The 24,849-nt window shown below is 46.7% G+C and overlaps 1 long non-coding RNA gene across 4 annotated transcripts in view; it reads right to left on the bottom strand.

Annotated features, from left to right (window-relative positions):
* Window positions 1-847: 847 nt before the first annotated feature.
* The window catches only part of LOC142818505 (uncharacterized), a 55,096-nt gene continuing 31,094 nt past the window's right edge, over window positions 848-24,849 (bottom strand). For 2 of the 4 annotated variants that reach the window (XR_012896003.1, XR_012896001.1), the window contains one exon: window positions 848-4,790. This is a non-coding gene — a long non-coding RNA (uncharacterized LOC142818505). Of the gene's footprint in view, window positions 7,326-24,849 lie in introns of all 4 variants that reach the window. The other 2 variants (XR_012896002.1, XR_012896004.1) reach the window with 2 other exon arrangements.

The raw sequence follows: 24,849 nt of genomic DNA, 5'->3' as shown, positions 1-24,849 counted from the left end.
CACCCTGCCCCGCTCTCCTCCAGCAGGCAGGGATTCAGGTCTCTCCCCTTGGGATGCCGCTACTGCTGGACCAGGCATGTGCATAGCACGGAGGGACGCCGAGCCGCCCCAGTGCCCCCCTTCCACATGCAGGATTCCTGTCTGGCTGGCACCTTCCCATGCCTGCTTGTCCCCAGGATGTGGGGGTAGTGAAGCTCCCTCTGGACATCTGAGCCCCTGCAGGAAAGGTCCCACTGTCTAGGCCACAGATGGTCTTGCTCCGAGCACATCACCTTCATATGATCCAAGAACTGTTGGTCTCGGCTCACAGAGGAGGGCAAGGCTTCAGGCACAGTGTCTCCAGGGATGACTGACTTTTCTGTTCTCCACAGCTGGATCAGCTGTGAGAGGGGGACGACTGACACCACCCGTGGCAGCCTCCTGACCCCAAGTGATCCGCCAGTGCAGGAGAACCCAGGAGGAATTCCAACAAGAGCACATCTCCGCGCTGCAATCCCTGCAGCACGGCCTGGACCAGGGACTGGAGGAGGACATCCAGCTACTGCAAGAGACCTGGTGAGAGATGCTAGAGCAGGGCCGCACCATCTGTGCAGCTGTCCAACCACTCTCCACCAGCATGGTGCTTGCTCCTGCTCCAGCTTCTTTCCTAGCCTCCCACCCCCGTCTGGGCAGTGAGACCACCAGAGCCAGATGCCACTCCCAGCCTCAGACCTGAGCCTCTCCTCCTCTTCCCCTCCTCACCCCTCTATCCTCTCCCTCCCAGGTTCTTTCCCCAGTGCCTGCCCAGTTACATCTACCCCAAATAAAAAAACGAGTTTATTTTTTCCAAAACAAAAAGTGTGTTTTATTGTTTCTGTGGTGGAGAGGGAAGGGAGGAATGAGGGAATAAAGGCAGAGAGGGGCAATAAACAGGCCCCTACTGGGGAGACCCAGGGGAGAATGTCCCTGGTGGTCCTTGTGAGAAATTCTCCCTCAGGGCCTCCCAGATGTGCACAGCCCCCTGATGGGCCTGCTGGACAGCAGCCGCAAGAAGCTGCTCAAAGGCCTGGCTGATCCGATTGGCCTCTTCCTGACACCCTGGAAGGGACGTCTGCCTTTCCTTTCACAAAAATTGTGAAGGACACAGCATGCGGCTACCACTTCAGGGATGTTCTGCTCCCCAATGTCCAGCTGGCTGAGGAGGTGATGGAACCGCATCTTTAGATGCCCAAAGGCACCTTCCACCACATGGGCCCTTCTGAGCCTGGCACTGAAGTGTTCCTTAGTGAGGTCAAGGTGTCCAGTGTAGGGCTTCATTAGCCAGGACACCAGAGGGTAGGCCATGTCCCTTACAATGCACATTGGCATGTCCTTGTCCTAAACCCTGATGGTGGGGGGAAAAGCGCCATTGTGTAGCTTCTGGAAGACACTGGAGTTGAGGAAGGGGTATTGTGCACCTTCCCTGACACCCAAAGTAAATGTCTGTGAACCAGCCATGGTGGTCTATGATGGCCTGCAGGACCATCGAAAAGTATCCCTTCCAGTTGATGTATTCGGCTGCCCTCACCACCTGTAGGAGACAAACAGAGAATTACGTGGTTGCCAGAGCCCTTGGGAGATCCCCAAGATATGCCCTGCGCCCCCTACAGAGCAGGAGAAACCCCCTACATCTCCCATTCCCCAGCAGGGCTTTGTGATAGTGAGACTGAAAAAAACTCCTGGGAAGGGAGCTTCCTCCACCACCACCACCACTACCAATTCCCCTCTCCCTTTCCAGCACTTTACCCCATTCCCAGGACAGTACCATACCCGCATGAGCCAGGCCCCAATGGTCGATCTTCCCACACTGAATTGGTTCCCAATGGATTGGTAGCTGTCCGGCGTGGCAAGCTTCCAAATGGCAATGATGACCTGCTTCTGAAGGGGGATGGTGGGTTGCATGTGGGTGTCCCATTGCCTTAGGACAGGGGCGAGCCACTTACACAGTTCCAGAAAGGTGTCTTTCTGCATATGGAAATTCTGGAGCCATTGCTGGTCACCCCACCGCTCCATAATGATCCAGTCACACCAGTCAGCACTGGTGTCCAGATGCCAGAAGCACAGCTGCATGAGCTGTGCCCACAGAGAGATGATGAGGTTCTCTGCAATGAGCTTGAGGTTGTTTTTCTGCAGGGGAAGGCAGCCTGCAGAAACTGCTGCAGCACAACAGATAAGAATCGTCAAGTGCTCGGAGGCAGCTCCAGCTCCATTGCTATAGAGCTGAGGTGTCTGCAAGGGCAACCACAGCAGGCAAGTTCCCAGCCAATGGGAGTGTGGAGCTAGTGCTCAGGGTACAGGCAGTGCATTCCCTGTATACTCTCCCTGCACACACTCCTAGGAGCCGGGCTGCTGCCAGCCACTTCTAGGGCACAGCACAGTTTGCGGTGCCAGGACAGGTTTGTCAAATTGCAGGTTTACTATTTACAATATAGAAAGGGTCGTTTCTGATTAAAAGGTTCCATTTGAAAATAGGCCACAAGGTGAGAATACAGATGCTTATGGTGATGGAAAATAATGCAAACCAGGATTAATCCTATCATTTTATTCTTCTGCATGCTACAGGTAGGATCTAGGAGAATGGATCTGTTAGTAAAAAACACCTTTCATTGTACAATAAACACATGTGTATTCATGACTAGTCACAGCACAGCAGTTACCAGCTGCTGGAAGTGCCACTAAAGGTTGAACCTCTTTAGTCCAACACTCTCTGGTCCGGCAATCTCCGTGTCCCGGCATAATTTTGTTTACTGGATGTGCACTTAGCACAGGTGTGACCAAGTTTCCTGAAGTCCCATAAAGTTTGTTTATAGCCACCAGTCCTGGATCTCAGTGTTATTCTCTGCTGTTATTTAGCTCTAATTTACCCCTAATTGTCTTCTAAGAGACCAGTAAGCATTGGCAGTATTTGTAATGCTGCTAGACAATACTGACCTTCTGTGGTTTGGCAAATTCTATGCTTCAGTGCTGGTCAGGTCCCAAGGGTGCTAGACTAGAGAGGTTCAACGTGTACACAGAAAAACTGATTTCCCAAGAGCCATCATATATTTGGTCAAATATATTTCACATCAACGCACAAAGGACGATCTTAGCTAAGTGCACAGGAGGAACTACATAAAACTTTCCCCATTTCTTATTGAAAATACGTGGCATGATTCTAGCTCTGTTTAAACAATGGAACCGTTATAGCTATGTGTCAAAACAGATGTTTAGATACTTAATATGTTATACAGAATGTTTATTTCTTTTACTGTTGAAATTCTCCACACATTCAAATTTGTCTTCTGTTTAGTGAGCATTAAACATGCCCAATTCTCATTACCTGTAACTCCCACTAAAAGAACAGGAAAGGACAGGTCCTTTGTTCTTCTACCAATTTTCGATGGAAGTAAAATTTTAAAATGCTTGTATCCGCATTTCCAAAACACTGGGGTGCTGTGGTGAGCCACCACTGAACATTTTGGAACTGGAAATTGCCTGCCTTCCCTACCAGCACCATACATTTTGCCTACATGACTGAAATTTGTACCTATTTCATAGTGCGCATGCAGCCCAGCTAATGACAAGGATTTTTTTTAAATCACTTTCATTCCCACAGGTTACTTAAAGAACAATTTTTCATTTCCATGTTGTAACTGATGTCAAGGGAGGAGAAGGGGAATTTAAAAAAAAAGTGATGTGAGAGTTTGACATGGATCAAAGAGTGTCTCTGACAGTTCTAGTGTAGGGCGTGCGGCTCCACCCCTCTCCAGTGGTGTCTGGGCCACACAGAGGGTAACGAATCTGCTACAGCTTTCCAGCTACTTCAGTGGGAACCATTCAGCTAAAACTGGATAAACCACAGACTTCCTGGGCCTGCAGAACAGCCCTCAGCTCTGACATTGGGGCCTCGCCCTCACATCTCTCCATGCTCTCCGCCCCCTATCAAGAGGAGCAGCTAAGTTGGATGCTGTGCATTCTGGGACCCCACCAGGCTCCCTGAGGGTGCAGCAGCCACTATTCTCCTCAGCAAGTAGGCCTAACCAATGGGTCCTCAGACCAGTGCCCAATACCTCTTGAAGAATCAGGCCCTTGAGGTCTTGAGCTGATTATTTGGAATCAGAGGCACCCAAGATTAGTAAACAGTTTTGAAAATTGGGGCATTTGCCCTTGATACTCCACATGGAAACTAATGAGGCCCATCAGGTCTGGTTGCCAGGTCAAGTCTACTGAATGGCCTTGCCTCTCTGTGCAGGAGCTTGAAACCTGGCACCTTCCACTGTCTTCAAAATTAAAGGAAAGCTTCACATTGAGAGGGGTTGCGTGGCTGGGGTGTTTTTGGTGCAAAGAATTGTGTATCTAACAGACAAACTAAAGTCTGAGGCTTAACGAACAAGATGCAAAAATTTAAGCTGTTTTCATATAACAGGTGACTAGCAGGGTGTGAAGCTGTTACTTGAACCCAAATTGCCTCTTACGTGTTCCTGGAATGAAAACAGACTTTCCAAAATCTCTCTGAGCTGTTTATTTCACACTCCAAATGTCTGGCTTGATGTGTTAAGTATTCACCCGGACAGACAGACCTGCCCTGACATGAACACACCAAGTCCAGATTACTCCTGGCAGAGAGGGACGCCACGGACTAGACAAACAAATAAAAGCAGGACGCACCTGAAATTATGTTTGGAGTTATTTCTCCATTAATGGGAGCTAAAGATCATTTGGTTCTCCAGAGTTGTTATTTGGCATCTGTGTCATTTCTCATGGTAGCAGCATCTGGCATTCAGTGGGGATGGCTGTGGAGCCCACAACGACACACAGACATATATGAACAAACACAGACTCATTAGTGATGCTTCTAGGAGACTCCCAGAGATGCGAGAGCTCTTGGTTTGAGTTAGTTTTTAAAAATTAAATAAAAAATTCACTCATTTATTTGAACTAAGTACCTCTTTATAAACTTCCAGGAAGCAGCATCTGAGTCTAAGCAGATGGAAACCTTTTGTTTATAGATTGTAAGCTCTTTGGGGCAAAAACTATCTTTTCTTTATGTGTTTCTACAACAGGATACGGATCCATGACTCGAGCATATAGCTGCTATTACAATACAAACAATACATTACATTATTTACTCTTTTTATTTAACCACTGTTGAAATGCCCTGTGCATACGAGACACACATGGCAAGACAGCTGCTCCCCCAGACTAGGAGATATGACACACTGGCTGGCCCAGGAGGGAAATATCAGGATACAGGGTACATGGAGAAAGAGCATGGATGGGCCTCTAAGTTTCCAGTTTGAGACACTCTCTATCTAATGACACTGCATGAAGAGTGACAGCAATGACTTTGGCATTGCTCTTGGCACTAGCAGCAACCTGTTGGCTGAAGGTAACATTTAAACTAATTAGCAGTAATTATTTTCAGATTTCATAGTATCTTCTTATAAAATGACTCCACACTTTTTAAACTTCAAAGGGAAAGCAGCAATTTGTCAAAAAAGGAATTGACGGGCCATGGAACATGAAGGGTTGGGTCTTCTTTCAGACTTAAAAGACCCTGATCAGAGCACAAATTGGACAGTCGTGCATCTTCCCAGCTGCTTAATGCTGCTTTGTTTCCAAAGCTATTTCTATCAAGTGAATGAGCTACACAAAAGAAGTAGACTGAAAACTAGCGTGCCCAAGAATTCAACAGGATGAAGGAAACAAAATGCACACAGAGAGCTTTGTTCTGCTAAAGGACAGCAACCAAATCAGACCAGCACAGGGAGCTTTTCAGGAACTGGGAACTTCGCTTTGATTATATCGCTGAATCCATATAGCCTAGGGTGTAAGAGCCACACACGCTCTGTGCTTAAATGAGCCTCGGCAATATCATGCTATGACTGCAGCAGACCTTTAAAGGTACATTGTAAATCCTCAGATACATGGATCAGCTTTAATCGTGGGGACAAGAAACAATTCTGCTTTTGGCATGCAAGTGTAATTTCGGCTGAGATTGTAGCAGAGGTGCTCTGAGCTGGCAGGGTCAGATGGCAAACCAAAAACAGGCCCCTGTTTATGTTGTTTCCAGTGCTGTGCCTCACCTCTCAAAACCCTGTCTGAACACAAACAAGCTGTTCCCCCATCTCCCATCAATGGACAGGCAGTGGGACAAATTTCATGTACGCTCCACGTTAACTGGACCTGGGCAGAAATGAGACAGTGCCCTTTCATGTTTAAGCCAGGGCTTTTGTAAATCACTGCACCCTATAAAAAAGGATCTTGCAGGTGAGCTGCTCCCTTGGGGAATCCGAGATGGAGTCAGCATCAAAGCCTGGGATCCCAATATACCCCTGCTTCTGGACCACAGCAGCTCCGCCTCTCTCCTTCACTCCCATGCCTTTAACAGGAGCTTTTGCATATACCAAAACCTGCCCTGTGCAGGGCTGTCCTTAGGATTTATGCAGTTACACAATACTATTAAATTATTCCTCGTACCCTATTCCTGATGGCAGCCATTGGAGGTGGGATGACAAGTGTTTAGATAGATGACTTTGTGATCTTCAGCAACACATTAATGAAACTCCTGGAACCATACACTTCCATAATTTAGCTCCTGATCTGAATCCAGATCCGGGCTTTGCAGCTGGCCCCCTTTCGTAATCGATTGAGACAAAAACCAGTTCTGAGCCCCTCCAGACTTTCAGTCAGTTTGTATCTCAACACTGTAAATCCCCAACCCCTCATATTGCTAAAACAGAATCTCTCGTCCACAAAACTATAGGAGAGGGCAGCGCCTCTTGGTACTGCTGAGCACATGAAACAAAGATTGCGCTCAAGGTTGTGTTTGGTAGAATCCTAAAACAATTGAAACAATGAGTGAAGTGGCATTTTGAGCCAAATACATGGCTTCAGTCATAAGCCTTTGAACATGCTTTTAAGTTCTCCCTGACTTGGGTTTTCTACATAGGTCCTTCCTGATGCCAAAAGGCCTAGCAGGCAGAAATATGCAGCTTGTCTTTCACAGAAGTATTGTGGGGAAAGCAGTCGTCAGTTTTCCCCCTTGCAGAGCCATAGCCCATTAGAGTCTCTGGGCTCGTATTTCAAAGAGGCGTGGAAATCAGTGGAAACACACAGGTTCACATTAGAAGACATACTTGGCTTGGGATGACCAACATTTCAACCTGTTTAGCGCAGCTGTTGCTTGCTATTTGTTTCATACCAGAAGGCCAAAGATCTTATCAAAATAAAAGAAGCTCCTCTCCCTCTTCGTTGCAGCCACATTTTCAATGCTCCGGTTTGGCTCTGAGACCGGGGAAGGGGGCAGAAGTGTCATGTGGGGCCACCTAGCAGGAAAAAAAAAAGTCTGGAAAATCCAAAAGCAGTAACACAAGAAAAATGATAAACAATGGGGCTGGGTTCTGGGTTTTTTGCTCATTCGTTGTTTATTACCTTTTAAATTCAAAACAGCGCTGCCCTCTTGTGAGTCAGTTACCAAGACAGTTTGGTAAATACATCTGTTCCTAAGAGGAGGTTGGATTTCCCTGACCTGAAGGTTCATGCATCAATCTGTGTACTCTGTGGAGCACATGCTGGCTTGGGGAGAGTCTTTTTGCCAAGGCTTGAGAGAGGGACACACAGGGGTGAATACTCCATCGCTCCATCCTTTGACACTTGGCGAAATTAGCCATGTGCACCTGTATAGTCACTTTTTTGCACCTGTAAGGGTGGGTACATGCATGCAAGGGCAATCTGTGCCTTCAGAACCAGAGGCAGGATTCCCTCCTGTGTTAGAGCTCTGCTTTGCCTAAGAAGGGAGGGGGTTACCAGGGATAGCACCCTAATTCTCAGGACTGGACAAACCCCACCTGCTGCTGGGTGCTTCTGATTGCTCTGCTGATACATGCTCTGTCTGGCTCTTACACTGGTAAAGCTCTGGGGTAGTGTAGAGCTCCCCAGCTTCCTCTATCTGCTTCTCCCCCTCCCCCACTCCAGAGTAAGTGGAAGAGGCAGAAGACTTGGACCTGGAACATTTGCCTGCAGCACCTACAGGCTGGAATCTGGGGAGCTGCCACACCCCCTGGCTGGAAGTGGTTTTCATTGTATCTAAGGTTTATAATCTGGGTCAACAGCTCTCTGCACTCCCACAATACACATTGTTCTGTCATCGCTGCATCAACAAAAGCCCCCCATTTGCTGTGATGTAACAGAGTGGTAAACACACTAACAAATACACTTTTGTGGCCCTGCTAGTCACTTGGGCCCCTTCGGAAGAAGCTTGCTGTCAGAACTGTTCCATGGAGACTCATTTACGGTATGTATTTGCGTAGAAGTCAAATGTCAGGCAGAATTTCCAACCAGCTCAAATATACAAGCCAAACTCCAGCATCAAAATGCTCCTTAAGCACCCCTGAATTCCCTGCTCCAATGGCTCACCTGTTCCTACTGAGAGTGTCAGGGAAGAGAGGTGCTGGGCTTTCTGGCCACCATACTGCTGTGCTCTTGCTACCAAATGTACCTGAGCTCTTATTTCAAATCCCTCCCGCCAGAAGGCTGGTCTTGCAACTAACCTCCAAGAGAAGACAGACATCTCCTGTTTTCCTCTACCCAGGGCAAAAACAAAAGGTTTCTTGATAGTTATTTTGGATTAAATTTCTGTTTTAATACAAAAGAGGACAGTCTTAATCCCAGTGTGGGATTAACACTACTATTTTTCTTATAATTCAGAATAACACACAAGACTCCCCAAACCAGAGAGAGACAAAGCAGACTGCTCTCTAACATTTACAAGCTCACTCCACTTTAATTTAGCCTAGTTGTTTGCAAAGTGACAGACACAGTGAGACATCCCTACAAAGCCTCCTGCCCACAAGCAGGTCCAGGAGAACAGCTGAGAATTTCAAGTGATAGTGTTAATTAAAAATTGTGATCTGTTTTCAATATAGCAACATACCAACACCAATGGTCAGACATTTTATGTATGCGGCACACACAGTCCCTGAATCTGCAGGGGCTCAGTCCCAGGGTTAATAATATTGCCTAAGGAGCTGGATAACTGACTGGGTCTCTCAGCCAGACAACAAGCCCTCAGTGTTGCCTGCAGAATAAACCATTCGTTTCTGCTACACTGTAGAGGATATTTTTGTTTGTTTCTCTTAACAGGCTGGTTAACTGCAATCCAAACATAAAAGACCTTATGTTCTGAACTCATAAATCTGCTCCTGGCGTCTCCGGCAAATCTCTTGATCAGCACGTTCCTCACTTTCCTTTCTATTTATTCAGGTGTAACCTAGCCATTATGCCTGCTAAGAGAAGGCAGCCAGCCCAGTATGGGCTAGAAACACTGGGCAAGGACAAAATTCCCTAGTAAATAGCTGGTGTAACATCCTGGCTAGGGGCATAGTGGGGTAAGGAGGAAGCATAGAGGTTGAAACCATACCAGGAGCTGGGGACACAGCTGGGAAGGACAACTCAAGGCAGGGAGATCATGGCGGTGGGCTCAGAGGAGCAACTGGATCCCCTGGCTAGCATATGCTGTATACACCCTATCAGCTGGGGGCTGGTCCATTTCCCCCAGCTTCCTCTTTGGGTTAGCATATGTGAGTAGGCAAGACAGCATGTGCTTCCCACTTCCTCTTGGGAACTCAGAACCTAGCTTCCCTTCTGTGTGGTGCTGTCACAGGACAACTCCCTTCACTTCAAGCCGCATTTCACAGGCTACAAGCAACACTCTTCTAGCTCATGGAAACTATCATTCAGACATGGAGCCTCCGCTCTGCCAACAGTATGACATCCTCCCTACACCATATATTTACCATAGGAATGTGCCTTATGCTTCTAATTTGGTGAACTGGTTGTGTTAAATACGTAACAAAAAGGAGGCAAATGTGTAACACTTTTTAACAACTTTGCCCCTTGGATTTATTTTGCAGGGATACCAAGTGCTAAAAGCTAACAAACGTGGTGCTAACACCACCTACAAATCCCTGTGGGCTACTATGCTAGGATTCCCATCCATGGGAACAAAAGGTACAGCTAGTTACAACTACTGCCCTAACAAGTTTCCATGGCAGAGGATGATGCTCTGTGCGGCTGTGTTTTGTGGGTACTGCCTCTGCTTTTTCACCCTGCCAGAAGAGGCTTAAGCTTCACAGGAAGATGGTTGTTGAATCTTGGGAGAGCTGCTCGCAGGAGATCAGATCACACAGTAGCTCATGTTCCTGGGGGAGCCCCCGGCCTCAGAGAGCACAAGTACAGCAGTCAGCCAGGCTGCATAAATGCACAGAGAAGAGATGTAGGGCAATGTTTACAAACAGCAGAAGCCTTAGCCAAGTAACTGGGAGTGTACGACTTGAGACACCTTAAAGGGGTCTGATGTTCCACAAGCATTCATCCTCTGAAACACCCAAGCCTCTTTAAAAGGCTTCTCAATGTTGGGCACCCAAAAATTATTGACCACTTTTGGAGACCCTGGTCCTAAATCCACATTTAGAAGCCTAAAGAAGGTTATGCAGCCTCAGAATGACATTGGTGTCATAAAGAAGATGGCATCTTAGCAACCAAGCCAATAAGGATTTTCCCTATAAAGACCCCAGTATTAACTAACATGGTAGCAGCCTCTGCTTTCAGGAATAATCAGAAGGGATTTGCTCTCATCTGATTGTAATATACTGCTGCTACCTTCCAACAATGATTAATACCACACATTTTTACAAGGGAAAAAAATGTGAATTTGTTGTTGTTGTTGTTGTTGTTGCTACTGAGCGGAGAGTATTGTCAGAAGTTGTTTCGCCAATCACCTGCTAGGTTATCCCAAAAAAAGAATGCACCATAGCAAGCCGCTAGAGCTAGGTAGGCATCACAGCCAACCTCATAAAAAGAGCATCACAAAAATGGGGCCCACAAGGCTGCTGTAGGCTGAGCTCTGTTAGCTGTTACTGGATGTTATTTTTTCTCAAGAGTTTTATAACTAGGGATGTTAAAATGCATGCAATTTGATAATTGTGTAACTGCTGAAAATGTCAGCTTTTAAGTTGCTTCCTGGTATGTACCAGCTGCTGCCCTGAGCTGCTGCCCCTGTATCACTGGCTCCCAGCATGCACCAGCTCCCGCCTGCCACCCCACTCCCAGCGAGCCAGCTGCTGCCCCATATTGCTGTCTCTGTATCAAAGGCAGCTGCATAGGGCAGCACCCAGTTCCCTAGGAGCTGGACTGGAAACTGTGTGTAATCAATAACCTCATGCTTATTGGTTACCTGTTTAAATGCAACACTCTTATATCCGTAGTTATAATCTGGTCATAAAAATACATTTGTGCCCAGCTGAACTCTATGAACAGAAGGTCAAGTATCAGAGGGGTAGCCGTGTTAGTCTGAATCTGCAAAAGCGACGAGGAGTCCTGTGGCACCTTATAGACTAACTGAAGTGTTGGAGCATAAGCTTTCGTGGGCAAAGACCCACTTCGTCAGATGACATGCATCTGACGAAGTGGGTCTTTGCCCACGAAAGCTTATGCTCCTACACTTCAGTTAGTCTATAAGGTGCCACAGGACTCCTCGTCGCTCTATGAACAGAGTGTGCAAGTAAGACATAAAAAGAAAGCAGGGGCAGGGCAAGAGGGAATCAACCCCCAACTCTCAGACAGATCTGAACTAACATTAGGCCAGGAAAAAAATTGGAACACAGGAATAAAAAGAAGGAAATTCTGCATTGCTAGTTCAGTGACATTTCAGATTAAGGATGTTCTGTTACAGGTAAGTGCACCAACACCACTGTGTATCATGGCAACATTTTTGGGTTGACCTTATCCGTGCCCACAACAACCACAGCCTTTTAAGCTCTGCTGAATGCCATGCGAGAACTTGCAGGAGCAGCAGTCTTGTATATCAGCAATGCATTGCCAATATGGGTCAAAATTCTCAGAGCAGACTGGCAAATGGGAATGAGCTCGCAGAGTTTCCCAGATTGGTTCATTTTCATTTCACCTCCTTCAATAGAAGGCTGTTCTGCTTTTAATCCATGTGTGGGTTGTTAATAAAGTTTCCAAACAAACAAACTCCAGGTTATAGTTCATCCCTTTTCCTTCCTCTGAATTATCAGCTAGTTAGACAAAGAAAATGAACGTCATCAATGGAGACCCCAAGGAGGCAGGGGTGGGGGAGAGGTATTTTCAATTCTTATATCAAGTGCTTTTCTTTACTTTGCCAATCTGACTGTGAAGATAAAGGAAGCTGTTGACCTGCATGATAGGAGATTATTGTAAGAATAACATAGTGGAGTTAAAAAATGTGTGAGTTCCCCCATTTCTCATATGAGTATTATCACTTCTCTGCCCAGAGGGGCCTTGCAGGTCATTACCCTGTTGGAGGAGAAATCATTGATGTATAATCAAAAGAGTGTGTGTGTGTATTTATTTACAGTGCAGACACGAGTCCTTGAATTGAGATGGTCAGCAAAGACATAGTTCCCATCCTCACCTGTAGAGTTTGCAGCCCAGCTGCACCGGTGCCCAATCCCTACAAAGCACCTCCACACCAAAAACTGCTTCTAGTAGAGATAATAAGCATAGAATGAACCCAAACCATTTGCTACAGCTCCCTACAAAGAAACTACATCACCCCTTGCCAAAAAAGTTTAAAAAAAACCCTCAACCCAAACTGCATCTTTTCAAAAACCCTACACTGCTTTCCAGATAAGAAAAAGGATGAGTAAAACTACATAACAATGCCACTTAGCAATTCCCACTATCACAGTACTTTTAAATATTTCAGCTTGTACCAAAGTCATTCCAGCCTATCTGTGCCACAGATATCGTCTACTATAGCGCTATCTGTCACCTGTTTCTTTTGCTATTTTGAGACTAATGCTACATAGACCATGAGCCATGTTGCAAAGATGGGTACTTAAGAACATAAGAACGGCCATACTGGGTCAGACCAAAGGTCCATCTAGCCCAGTATCCTGTCTACCGACAGTGGCCAGCACCAGGTGCCCCAGAGAGGCTGGACCGAAGACAATGATCAAGCAATTTGTCTGGTGCCATCCTTCTCCAGCCTCTGACAAACAGAGGCCAAGGACACCATTTTATCCCCTGGCTAATAGCCTTTTATGGACCTAACCTCCATGAATTTATTCAGCTTCTCTTTAAACTCTATTATAGTCCTAGCCTTTACAGCCTCCTCTGGCAAGGAGTTCCACAGGTTGACTACACGCTGTGTGAAGAAGAACTTTCTTTTATTAGTTTTAAACCTGCTACCCATTAATTTCATTTGGTGTCCTCTAGTTCTTCTATTATGGGAACTAATAAATAACTTTTCTTTATCAGCCCTCTCCACACCACTCATGATTTTATAGTCCTCTATCATATCCCCCCCTCAGTCTCTTCTTTTCTAAACTGAAAAGTCCCAGTCACTTTAACCTCTCCTCATATGGGAACCGTTCCAAACCCCTAATCATTTTAGTTGCCCTTTTCTGAACCCTTTCCAAGGCCAAAATATCTTTTTTGACGTGAGGAGACCACATCTGTACACAGTATTCAAGATGTGGGCGTACCATAGTTTTATACAGGGGCAGTAAGATATTCTGGGTCTTATTTTCTATCCCTTTCCTAATAATTCCTAGCATCTTATTTGCCTTTTTGACTGCCGCTGCACTCTGTGTGGAAGTTTTCAGAGAACTGTCCACGATAACTCCAAGATCTCTTTCCTGATTTGTCGTAGCCAAATTAGCCCCCATCATACTGTACATATAGTTGGGGTTATTTTTCCTGATGTGCATTATTTTACACTTATCCACATTAAATTTCATTTGCCATTTTGTTGCCCAATCACTCATTTTGTTGTTTGGTGAGATCTTCTTGGAGTCCCTCACAGTCTGCTTCTGTCTTGACTATCCTAAACAGTTTGGTATCATCTGCAAACTTTACTACCTCACTGCTTACCCCTTTCTCCTGATCATTTATGAATAAGTTGAAAAGGATTGGTCCCAGGACTGATCCTTGGGGTACACCACTAGTTACCCCTTTCCAATCTGAAAATTTACCATTTATTCCTACCCTTTGTTTCCTGTCTTTTAACCAGTTCTCAGTCCAAGAAAGGACCTTCCCTCTTATCCCATGGCCATGTAATTTACACAAGAGCCTTTGGTGAGGGACCTTGTCAAAGGCTTTCTGAAAATCCAAGTATACTATATCTACTGGATCCCCCTTGTCCGCATGTTTGTTAACCCCTTCACAGAACTCTAATAGATTAGTAAGACAGGATTTCCCTTTACAGAAACCATGTTGACTTTTGTCCAACAAATTATGTTCTTCTACATGCTTCACAATTTTATTCTTTACTATTGTTTCGACTAATTTGCCCGGTACTGAAGTTAGACTTACCGGTCTGTAATTGCCAGGATCGCCTCTAGAACCCTTTTTAAATATTGGTGTCACGTTGGCTACCTTCCAGTCATTAGGTACGGAAGCCGATTTAAAGGATAGGTTACAAACCATAGATAATAGCTTCAAAGTGTTCTGTGGTCATCATGAGAGACTAGCATGAGTCAGACAATTTTTGCCACTTAAAGATGAGGCCGTAAGCAACTCAAAGGCAATTAACCTGCACATAACTCCTAAAGATATGAGCCATTTTAGGAACTGTTGTCCGACCACAGACAATAACACAGTTATTTTTTTCTTACTGCAGAGACTTCATATCCAATTCCACAGGCTCATTCCTGCTCCCATTGCAGAACTTGCCCCCTTGGTAAGGTTGCCAGATGGTTGAAACAAAAATACAAAACACTCTCCCCACCCCCCCAAACACTCTCCCCTTCTATTGAAGGGGAAAAAAAGGGGAGAAGAGACCAAAGTTGTTGAGAAAAAAAATAAAAAATAAAAAGGACTCCAAGGACTTATTAACAGCATTAAAACAGCATGTCCCCTTTAAGAGTGAGTGCAGGGATAGGAACAGGGGGGCAGTCTTTTGGCCAGCAGCCATTTTGTGCTAGCAGCCTGGGGGAATCAGGTAAGCATGGGGGTTGGGGGTGTTGGAGGCCAGGAGGGGATTTGGCGGGGGAGGGGAGGCCAGGCGCTGAGTGTTTGTAGGGTTGCCAGGTGCCCGGCATTTTTGCCTCCTGGGCAGGGAAAAATTCAGAGAATACCGGACATCTCAGGTGTCTGGTATTCTCTGAATTTTTTTTACCGGACAAGAAGTGAAAATACTGGACTGTCCGGGTGAATACCGGACACCTGGCAACCCTACTTTTGTTCTCCTAGTGCAGTTGGCAATGGATTGCCAGGATACATTGTCCACACCCAAACCAGAGCAGTAGAAAATATGGCCACATGGGGAGCAGAGATTTTGAAAAATTGGTTTGCATATTTGAAAGACTTGAAAAAGGACCCCAAAGAGGCATGTTGCTGCCCAATGACATATCAACCTTTCCTCACGTTTGAAACTTGACAATGAGTTTGCAGGCCCTCGACACTCAGGTGGGCCTTAAACACAGAGCTGAGACTTTAATCTGAGCTTCCTTGAGGGTGTTTTCATCCATAGATGATGAAACTAGGCAAGCAGGGGGTTCTGCTGTATTTTATTTGAAGTGGTTTCCATCCTTTACAGAGTTATCAGTTTGGCTCAATATCTCTCTGCTCCTCCACTTTACAAACTGTTCCAGCTCCCCTGTTCACATCCATGTTCTCTCTCAGAACCATCATACAACAGGATTTGGATTTGCAGCTCCATTCTGGGCCTATCTCTAATATGACACAGCATGGTTTTTAAGAGTGCATTTCTAGTGGTATTGATATAACCAAAACCGGAACAGCTTCTCTTAGCATCTAATCTGTTATCTGTTCCCCCATAGAAGAGCTATATTGCCTTCAAGTAAGGGATGGATCAGGCCGTATTATTATTCCAGCTTGTCCTCCAGAAGGAAGTAAGGGGGTTGGGAGAGTTATCTAAACAATGTGAACCAGAGGCAAAAAAGGACTCCAATCACTGGTTGGGGTCCTTTTTTTATTTTATCCCAACATTTCCTCTGTCCATCTGGGGAAACACTTTACGGAAGTTCTACCAGATGTGGAAGTTTTTTCTTAATGCTAGACTTTTAAAAATAAAAAGGTTTAAACCACAACAAACAACATTCCAGTAACTTGGCAAGTCCAATTTATATCCATCAAAGCAAGGAAAACTCGTGTTAGGAAGGGCTGTGGCTTCCTTCTTAATTCTTCCCTTTGCGTCTATGGAGGCACCAAGGCACTATTCCAAGAGTGGGTGGCTCACACACAAACATTTCTGCCTGGAGTTTGCTGGCTTGGAGGCACAGTAGGGCCCATCAAGAAGACAGTGTTACTGGAGCACAGTATGGTTTTTCAGCTCTTTTCTTCACTGACACATACCCTGTGGGAAAGAATCAACTTTTATGCCCATCCAACTTGAAAAGACCCTATTCTAACATTAGTTCCTTTTGTTTTCCTGTGCTGCATCCAACTCTGTCAATTTGGGTCTAATGACAGGCTTTTTTTTTTTTTTTTTTTTGGTTCATTGGGACCTTCCTGCTTGTCAAGGAGAAGAGGATTTTAATCCTCTGTGCCAAAATAATACATTGCTGTGAGCGATAAACAGAGGATTATGATGGAGGCTGGTGGGGAAAAGCCTTCTGCACACATACGAAGATAGGAACTATTGATCCAGAGGCTGGAACCTGGAAAGAAACCCTGCAAAGCAGATTAGCCATGTGAACACAAAAAGCCAACCGTAAAAACACCACTGGGCATGACTGAAATCCCTGGCTGTGTCTAGACTGGCCAGTTTTTCTGGAAAATCAGCCACTTTTCTGGAAAAACTTGCCAGCTGCCTACACTGGCCACTTGAATTTCCTCAAAAGCACTGACAATCTCATGTAAGATTGTCAGTGTTCTTGCAGAAATACTATGCTGCTCCCATTCGGGCAAAAGTCCTTTTGTGCAAAACTTTTGCGCAAAAGGGCCAGTGTAGACAGCTCAGATTTGTTTTCTGCAAAAAAAGCCCCGATGGCGAAAATGGCGATTGGGGCTTTTTTCCGGAAAAGCGTGTCTAGATTGGCATGGACGCTTTTCCGCAAAATGTGCTTTTGCAGAAAAGCATCCGTGCCAATCTAGATGCTCTGTTCCGAAAATGCTTTTAACAGAAAACTTTTCTGTTAAAAGCATTTCCGGAAAATCATGCCAGTCTAGACGTAGCCCCTGAGTGTAACAGTAACACATCTTTTGTGGAAGAAGCATCATCAGCAACCCTGCTGACAATCTGTACTGCAGGGGTCAAGAAAACTATAATAATTATTTCATGGTGAGAACTCCATATGAGTCACAAATGATAAACTCATCAATTGATAAAGTCGGATAAGCTTTTTTTTGGTGGGGGGAGTGAACAGCACCCATGGGATGGCAACTTGCTATTCATTTATTTACGAAAAATGGAAAGAAAAGGGACAGATTGCAAAGTCTTAAGTATCTAGGGCTCATGATGATGGGCACATTTTCAGCTAATACAGCCCAGTGATTAATTCATAGCAATTGATTTAAAAGCTGACAAGTTTAGGCACTGTCCTGGCCAAATCCCAAATGGCTGTAATTACACTCAACCTTCCTAAACTCCCCCTTCAAATAGACACAATGTTATTCTTCACTTCCTGTTCTAAGCTGTTGGGCACTTACGCTATTGAACAGCTGCTGTGCTCTCCCCCAGAAATGGCTGCATTTCATAATTTTAAAACGGTCTGTATTATTGTGTCTGACAGGGAAGGGGAGATAGAAGAACTTAGGAGGCCCAGGTCTACCCTGAAAGGGTGTTGTGAGGGTTAATTCCAGTTTGGGAAATGCTCTGAGAGTTTGAAGCAGCTCACATTGTATTAATCTCATTTTTTTTTTTAAATCTTGGACCTTTCCCACATTGGTGCCAGACAGATTTTTCAGAGCATAGTGCTATAGGTGCAGCCATGTATAATGCAACAAGTCCAGCGGGTACACCAAAAGGATGTAAGAAGCACTTGAAACTTTGGTATCTGGAAGGCCAGAAGCCAAACTTAAGTTACAGACACAAACTGTACAACTACAGACTGCGGCGGGAGCCACTCCTTGAAGCTCCCTCCCCTCCATGCAGAAAACGTTAGTAATGCTTTGTTAGGTACTATGGGCAGAGGGAGGGCTTACAAGTGAAGTTCTGCAGGGATGGTCCACACAGAGCTACTGCTGCTGCCAAATGTGAAAAAGGCTGTCGACAAGGAAGAAAACTGTTATAAATGGGTAACTCCCCAGACAAGGCAGGGAACTATTTATAGCAGTCTTGAACTCAGCTACTGGCTAAACCTACTGTGTTACTCTGCAGATGCAGAGGAATAAACTAAACTGTCTGTTTTGGATGGCTGGGTAACTGCACCATGGCTTAAGGGCATTCACAAGATTCTGCTGCAGAAGCCAGGAATGGAAAGGAGATGGGGGAAATGCCTCACTCACTGATGCCAAAAAAAGTCTCTTCCCTATAGTGTATTCACTAGAATTTGCCCAGTGCAGTTTTCAATGAGCCTGTTTACACTGAGCTAGATGGCTGGAAGGAAGGGAAATCCTGCAGACAGCTGTAGAAGATTCATTACTAGAGGACAGCTGGGATATAAAACTGGGACACATAGGAGCAAAGCTGGGCTTTGCACACTCCCCCCCCCCCCCCCTCTTAATTTCATTTGGCAGGTGCCCTGCTCATCATAGGTGCTGGACAGTGATTGGCTGGAAAGTTCCGCAGGCCACAGCCTGCAGTCCATGGGTGAAATGGGGGTGAGCAAATTGGTTCACTCAGGAGAAATTCTGACTGTTATGGTTATGTGCCTGTCATGGAGCAGCCTGGGAGCCTCACAACCAAGCCTCTGAGGAACTAACAGCAGGAACAGGATGGCTCTTGAGTCACCGCTGGAGGAAAAAGCAGGCAGCTCCTGTGAATTCTTCACTCCCCGCAAAGTGGAAACTCTGTGGCAGCAGAAATAGTCTCTTGAGTGCCAGGTGATTCAGGGAGGCACTCCCTACAGTGACTACTGGGCCTGCTTTTCTGAATTTGCCTGAGGCTCTTTGGGGCTGGCTGTTCCAGCATAGTGCTGCTGTGGGGGGAAGAGCCCCCCTCCTCTCACTAACACCGGCACCCTGAATTGGCACCATTTGCCTTGTAAAAACATTTCTCCAGGAGAGGATAAAGCTCGCTAGTTCTCTGCAGACTGTACTGCCAGGATGATCCCACCACCCAATGCCTGGATACATCCCCAGCCCCTTGCTAAACAGCTTCCACATGGCCAGCACTCACCTGGCATGGACGGAGATGAGGTGATAGATTCTCAGACCTGAGGCTGGGGCCCTGTGGGCATTGGGAGTAGTGGAATGGGGACGCGACACCCCCTTCCACCAAGGCTCAAATCCCAAGGGGCTACAAGACTCTACGTGCTCAGCGGGTCAGTGGGCTGCAGGTGGAGCCCACTGCATTCTGCCCACGCACTGCAGAGTCTTCCATCTACTCAATTGTCTTGTTCACCCAGCCTGCCACTCCTTTAGCTCCACATGGACTCAAATACATAAGTTTCTACCACCTTACCTCAGTAGCAAGGGACAGTCAGATGAAGAGCCCACCACAGTTTCCTGCTTTAGGAAACAACCATCCCTCGCATAATTAATCTCCCAATACAAAGTTATTAGCCTGGGGTAGGCAGAGTGTGTGAAGTCTCCTCCCACCCTGCAAGGAGTGTGGCACTTCTAAGCACCGCACACTCCTTGCAGGAAGGGGGGCAGGGTGGGAGGAGACTTTGCGCACTCCTCCCGCCCCCAGGCTAATCAGGGCTTGGGGAGCGTGTGAAATGCCCTTCGCCCTGCAAGGGACTCAGCACTTAAAAGTCAACCTCCAGCTGCTGCTCAGCTGGCGGTTGACTCTTAAGCACAGCGGTCCGGTGCAGGGCAGGGGCAGGGAGCAAGAGACTTCACGTGCTCCCCCTCCCCAGGCCCTGACTGACCTGGGAGCATCAGGGGAGAAGTCTCCTCCCCCCGCTATGGGCACAGGCACCTAAGGGGAACTGCGGTTCTCTCTGGGGGGCAAAGCCTTTGTGCGCTCCCCTAGCCCCAGACCAATCAGAGTCTGTGGATGGGAAAGCACAGAAATGTCCTGGCTCCGCCCCTTCCACCTGAGGCCCTGCCCCTTCCCGTGTGGCCCGGGGTCACTTAAAAAATGTCTGAAGTGGCCCCCAGTCAAAAATTATTAACCCACCTCTGTGGTAGGGCTTGTATCAATGGTGGTATCTGGAACTGGCTCTTAGACAGAGGAACGGCAGAAACATCAACTGGGTTGGTCAACCCATGGGCTGGTCAAAGCCATCTATCTCGTTATAATTAGTATATACACACACACACCCTGTTCCACTCTTCTATTTCACTAGAAGGTTTACCCATTGTTGCTGGTCTTGGAAGGATGCAGGAGTCAAGGCAGAGGTCTGGGAAGTAAGGGGGCTGTGGGCAGGGATTGGGTGTACAGAAATCAGAAAGGGGAGTTGAAGGACTCAGGGAAGAGTGGGAGATGTGGGGGGGCTCAGGGCAAGGAGGAATGAAGGATTCAGGGTGTGGGGCTCAGGGCAGGGGACTGGGAGGTTTGGGGGGCCTTAGTGCTGCTACAACAGCAGCTCCTCCTGGAGGCCTGGTGCTGCATTGCCCTGGCTCCTCCCTGGGTGGCTGCCTGACTCCCCAGCCAGCTGGTATCTCTTGGGGAGGGCTGAGGCACAACCAAACTGTGACCCTGCTTTACATTATGAGAAGAGGAACATGTGTACCGAATGTGGTCGTCATAGCTCTTACTGTTTAGGAGGAGTTCTTGATCAAACGGACAAACTCTCTAAAATGTATAGTAGATTCTCTTCTCAGCTTTCATTCTGGTCATTGCCCACACTGACTAGGTGTTGTCAATGAAGCAACACAAGCCCTGATCACAGCATCACAAAGTTTGGCTTGCGAACCCTTATTTGCCACCCTGGCTTCATTCAGGCACTGTCACTCTACACAGCACGCAGCTAAATTTTCACGCACAAGAGCTAAGGGGATCTCAGAAAGCCAGACCTGGAAGCAGCCCCTCTCTTCAGGGTTTAGAGAGGTCTCCCTTGCAATACTTTTAATAGGGAACTGCTACAGCAACCACCCTCCATATGACATCACATCGGTCAAAGGCTGTGTTTTGTGGAATGCCATGGTGCTATTTCCCCCGGGCTAAACTGGGAATCTGGTTCCCCATCACCTCCTCTTTTATTTTCCCACATGTTCCTTGCCTGGCCATAGTTTCTGTGAACAGCCTCAGTCAGCATTCCATCAGGGTGATGGGCTGTTTCCCCCTCCCCAAGTTCTAAGGACAGCACTCGCTGGCACAAGCAGCAAACCACCTGGCTTCATCTTACCATGCAGGCTGCAGGGAGGGTATTGCAAATCTCGACTTATATTCGCAGGGCCAAATTCACACTGCCCAGCGCCAGGACTTGTCATTGCCCAGCGCCAGGACCAGTGCAAAGAGGGTGTTGGACTCCAGATGAAACTGGTTTTAAATTATACCCAGTCTGGACTGGTGCAAATGAGGATACCAAGGGCATGTCCACATTGGTGAGTTATTTTGAAATAATTCCCCTTATTTTGAAATAACAAGGTGAGTGTCCACATTACCAAGCCTGTTATTTTGAAATAATAACGCCTGCTTGTGAAGAGGAATAAGCTTGTTTTGAAGTAGTTATTCAGGAGTTATTTTGAAATAACCTGGTAGTAAAGACATAGCCCAAGTGGAGATTTAAATCCATGACATCTGGCTTTGGTGCAGGACCCTCCTGAAAGTTGCGCCTGTTCAGCAGAGGCAGAGTTACTAACGGAAGGATTTTGAAGTGCACCAAAAACATGTAATTGGTCCAATAAAAACCAGGAACACCACCTATATGTTCCAAAGCATCATCTCTCATCCTGTCTTTATTGACAAATACAGGCATTATTCTAACAGCTACCGCCCTTTACCACCGACAGACTAGATTTCCCTGGTGCAGATATTGGCTGTTTAATGGAGATACATAGAGGGAACAGATGAAGCAGCATCTGTCCATGGCCCAGCTAACATGCAAATGTGTTGATCTAGCAGGCCCAATAATCTCCCAAAGATTACAGCTGACAGATGGTGTGACATGGTCACATCCCACCCTCTCCCCCTTCACACACATGATTCATAAGATCAGACTGTACTCTCTGGTAACTGTATGCTTCTGAAACTCAGTTAACTCTCTTCCTGTGCTATAAAAAGCCTCATCAGCTCTTACAGGCATAATGGACCTGACGAACGTGCGGGCTTCTTCCAGGGAACATAAATCTTATCAAGTGGCAGCTCAATGCCAAGAGATTAACTGCTATTCCCTCTCCTCCCCCCACTCCCACCAACCCGCCATGCCTTCCCCAACAAGCTGAACAAGTAGAGCTAGTTCTAATGTCTTGGTTTTTTACTACTAGTATTGGAATAGTATTGTGAGTGTGGCTTGCTCAGGGGGAGATTAGTTTGCAGCAGCGCTGGCTAGGAAAGAAAGTAGTAAGGAGAGTAGAGGAATCTAAGGGTGTGTCTAAATTACACCCCTCTGTCGGCATAGGGATGTAAATTAGACACAACGAAAGTGCAAATGAAGAGGGGATTTAAATATCCTGCACTTCATTTGCATAATGGCGGCAGCCTTGAAAAAAACAGCAGCTTATACGGGCATTTTCGACAGACTGGCATGTTATGATTTTTTACTGCGAAGAGCATCTTTAAATGGAGACTCCCTTTCCTGTGGCAGAAGGAGCTGTCCTCGGGCTCTCAGCAGCAGCCTGGCCATGAAGGAGATGTACACGGTAGGCTCCAGGGAGTGGCCACATGTGAGATGCAGCCCGCCCACTTAGCATCCAGGCGCTCCCAAATCTGAGCCAGCACAAAGTGGTACCACAGGGGCCTGGAGAGACACTCAGGTACCTGAAACTCAGGATGGAGCTATGCACCCGCTCTTCAGAAAGTGACACTCTGGCAGCTCTGCCTTGCCATTTTCTGAGCTGCCCCATGCGCGGGCTCAGCTTGGCAAGCCTGGGACCACTGGAGCTGGGGAAAGGGCAGGACATCAGCTAGCACAGTTTGTCATTGCCTGTCAACCCAAAAGTCTGGGCCCCTTCTAACCACTGGTGTGCTGCCTCACAGCGCTGCTCCCACTAAAGGTTCACAAGCAATAAGAGCCTGATCTTGCAAAACCCTTCTCACATGAGCAGCCAGCAGCACCACTCATGCGAGTTTGTGCTCCTACTGTAATAGAAATAATAGTAAGTGAGGAGCCCTTAGTTGAGACTGGGGGCCCATTGTGCTATACGCACAGAGCAAGAAACCATCTCTTCCCCCGTTCAAATTTAAGACCACACGGACAGGATGGAGAATACAGATGCTGAGAGTGGGAGAGACATGCCCCAGGTCTCTGAGAAGGTTGCTGGCTGGACTGGGCACAGAACCCAGGTCTCCTGAGTCCCTGGTAGACCTTCCAGACTCCTTGTGTGGTCCCAGCTCCTCCCCCTGTTGCACCATTTGTGCTTTACAAGCCACTTTGAGAAGATGATTTCATCGTTAAGGTAGATGAGGAAACATGTTCTGTAAAAGGCAGAGCAAGCTTCAAAAGCAGAGAAGGCCTAACAGGGCTGTGCAGTCTGGGGCCCACCAGTAGCCTCTCTCTTGTCCCAAACATTCCCCATTGGGGATTGGGGGGCTCTCGGAAGGGCAGCACTAGTCAGTGTGCCCGCGTCTGGGAAGCCATTCACTCCAATCCCCCAAAACACCTCTGAGAAGGAACCGCCTTGTAGGGCCACTGACAGGTCGATGTCAGTCTCAGCTCATTAACAGCATGTACAGCATTTACAGAAGGGCTTTGTTCCGCCAGAGGAGTTTTCTCTGGCTTACTGTGTTCCCCATTCCAAAGGTTTATTTATGACCACTGCCTTATTTTGTGACTTTATTCCACGTTTCTAGCAAACATTAGTCCTAGCTGGAGTGATGAAAACTTAAGCAGCATGATCTCATTTACTGGAGCAGCCTGGGCTGCTTGGAGACCGAAACATCAAGGAACCAAACCATGAATTGCTGCTTTCTGTATCTTCCCTCCCACAACGGCACTAAGAAAGGCTCCACCTGAAGAATGAGAAACGGAGACTGAGTCATATATTTCAGTTCCAATGACTGCCTTTCCTATGGGCAACCTGTGGCCTGAAGGGAGCCTGCAGCCCATCAGGGTTCCATGTGTGGCCCGAGAGACATTTTGTTTACTGTTGCCCATGTGCAGGGTTGCCAGATTCTGCTGATTTCCATCCATGTAAAATTCGCACTGGTATGACTAAAGTGACACACATGTAAAGCAGGGGCATGTGAAATGTGCTGACTGCATACAACATTGACTGTTCTTTGTTAGTCTCTATGGCGCCCCAGTTTTGTTTTGTTTTTTCTTTTTAACAATGACTGAGACAGCTGCACTCTCGCTCTGCATCCAACCAAAGCGCTGCTGTGGTTTGAATGGCGTGCTCCGCAAATTTGAAGTACACAAGTGCAGTCAGTGAAACCACCCTTTCCCAGGAGATGGAAAGAAAGGAAGGCCACTCATGCAGCCCACTCACTAGCTCAGGTTGCTCATTGCTGCCATGGAAAGACAGAGAAAATAACTGAGGGACTTTACCTGCCCAAGGTGCTTTAGGGAGCACAGAGGCTCACACCCCAAGCCCTGTACAGTATCTGAGTAGCTAGACCAGGGGTCTCCAACCTTTTTAAGCACAAGATCACTTTTTGAATTTAAATGTGAATCTACCAGGATCTAC

This window comes from Pelodiscus sinensis, chromosome 15, assembly GCF_049634645.1.
Source record: "Pelodiscus sinensis isolate JC-2024 chromosome 15, ASM4963464v1, whole genome shotgun sequence".
Lineage (NCBI taxonomy): Eukaryota > Metazoa > Chordata > Testudines > Trionychidae > Pelodiscus > Pelodiscus sinensis.
The sequence above is the reverse complement of the archived record's forward strand: the minus strand, read 5'-3'. Positions and strand labels throughout refer to the sequence as shown.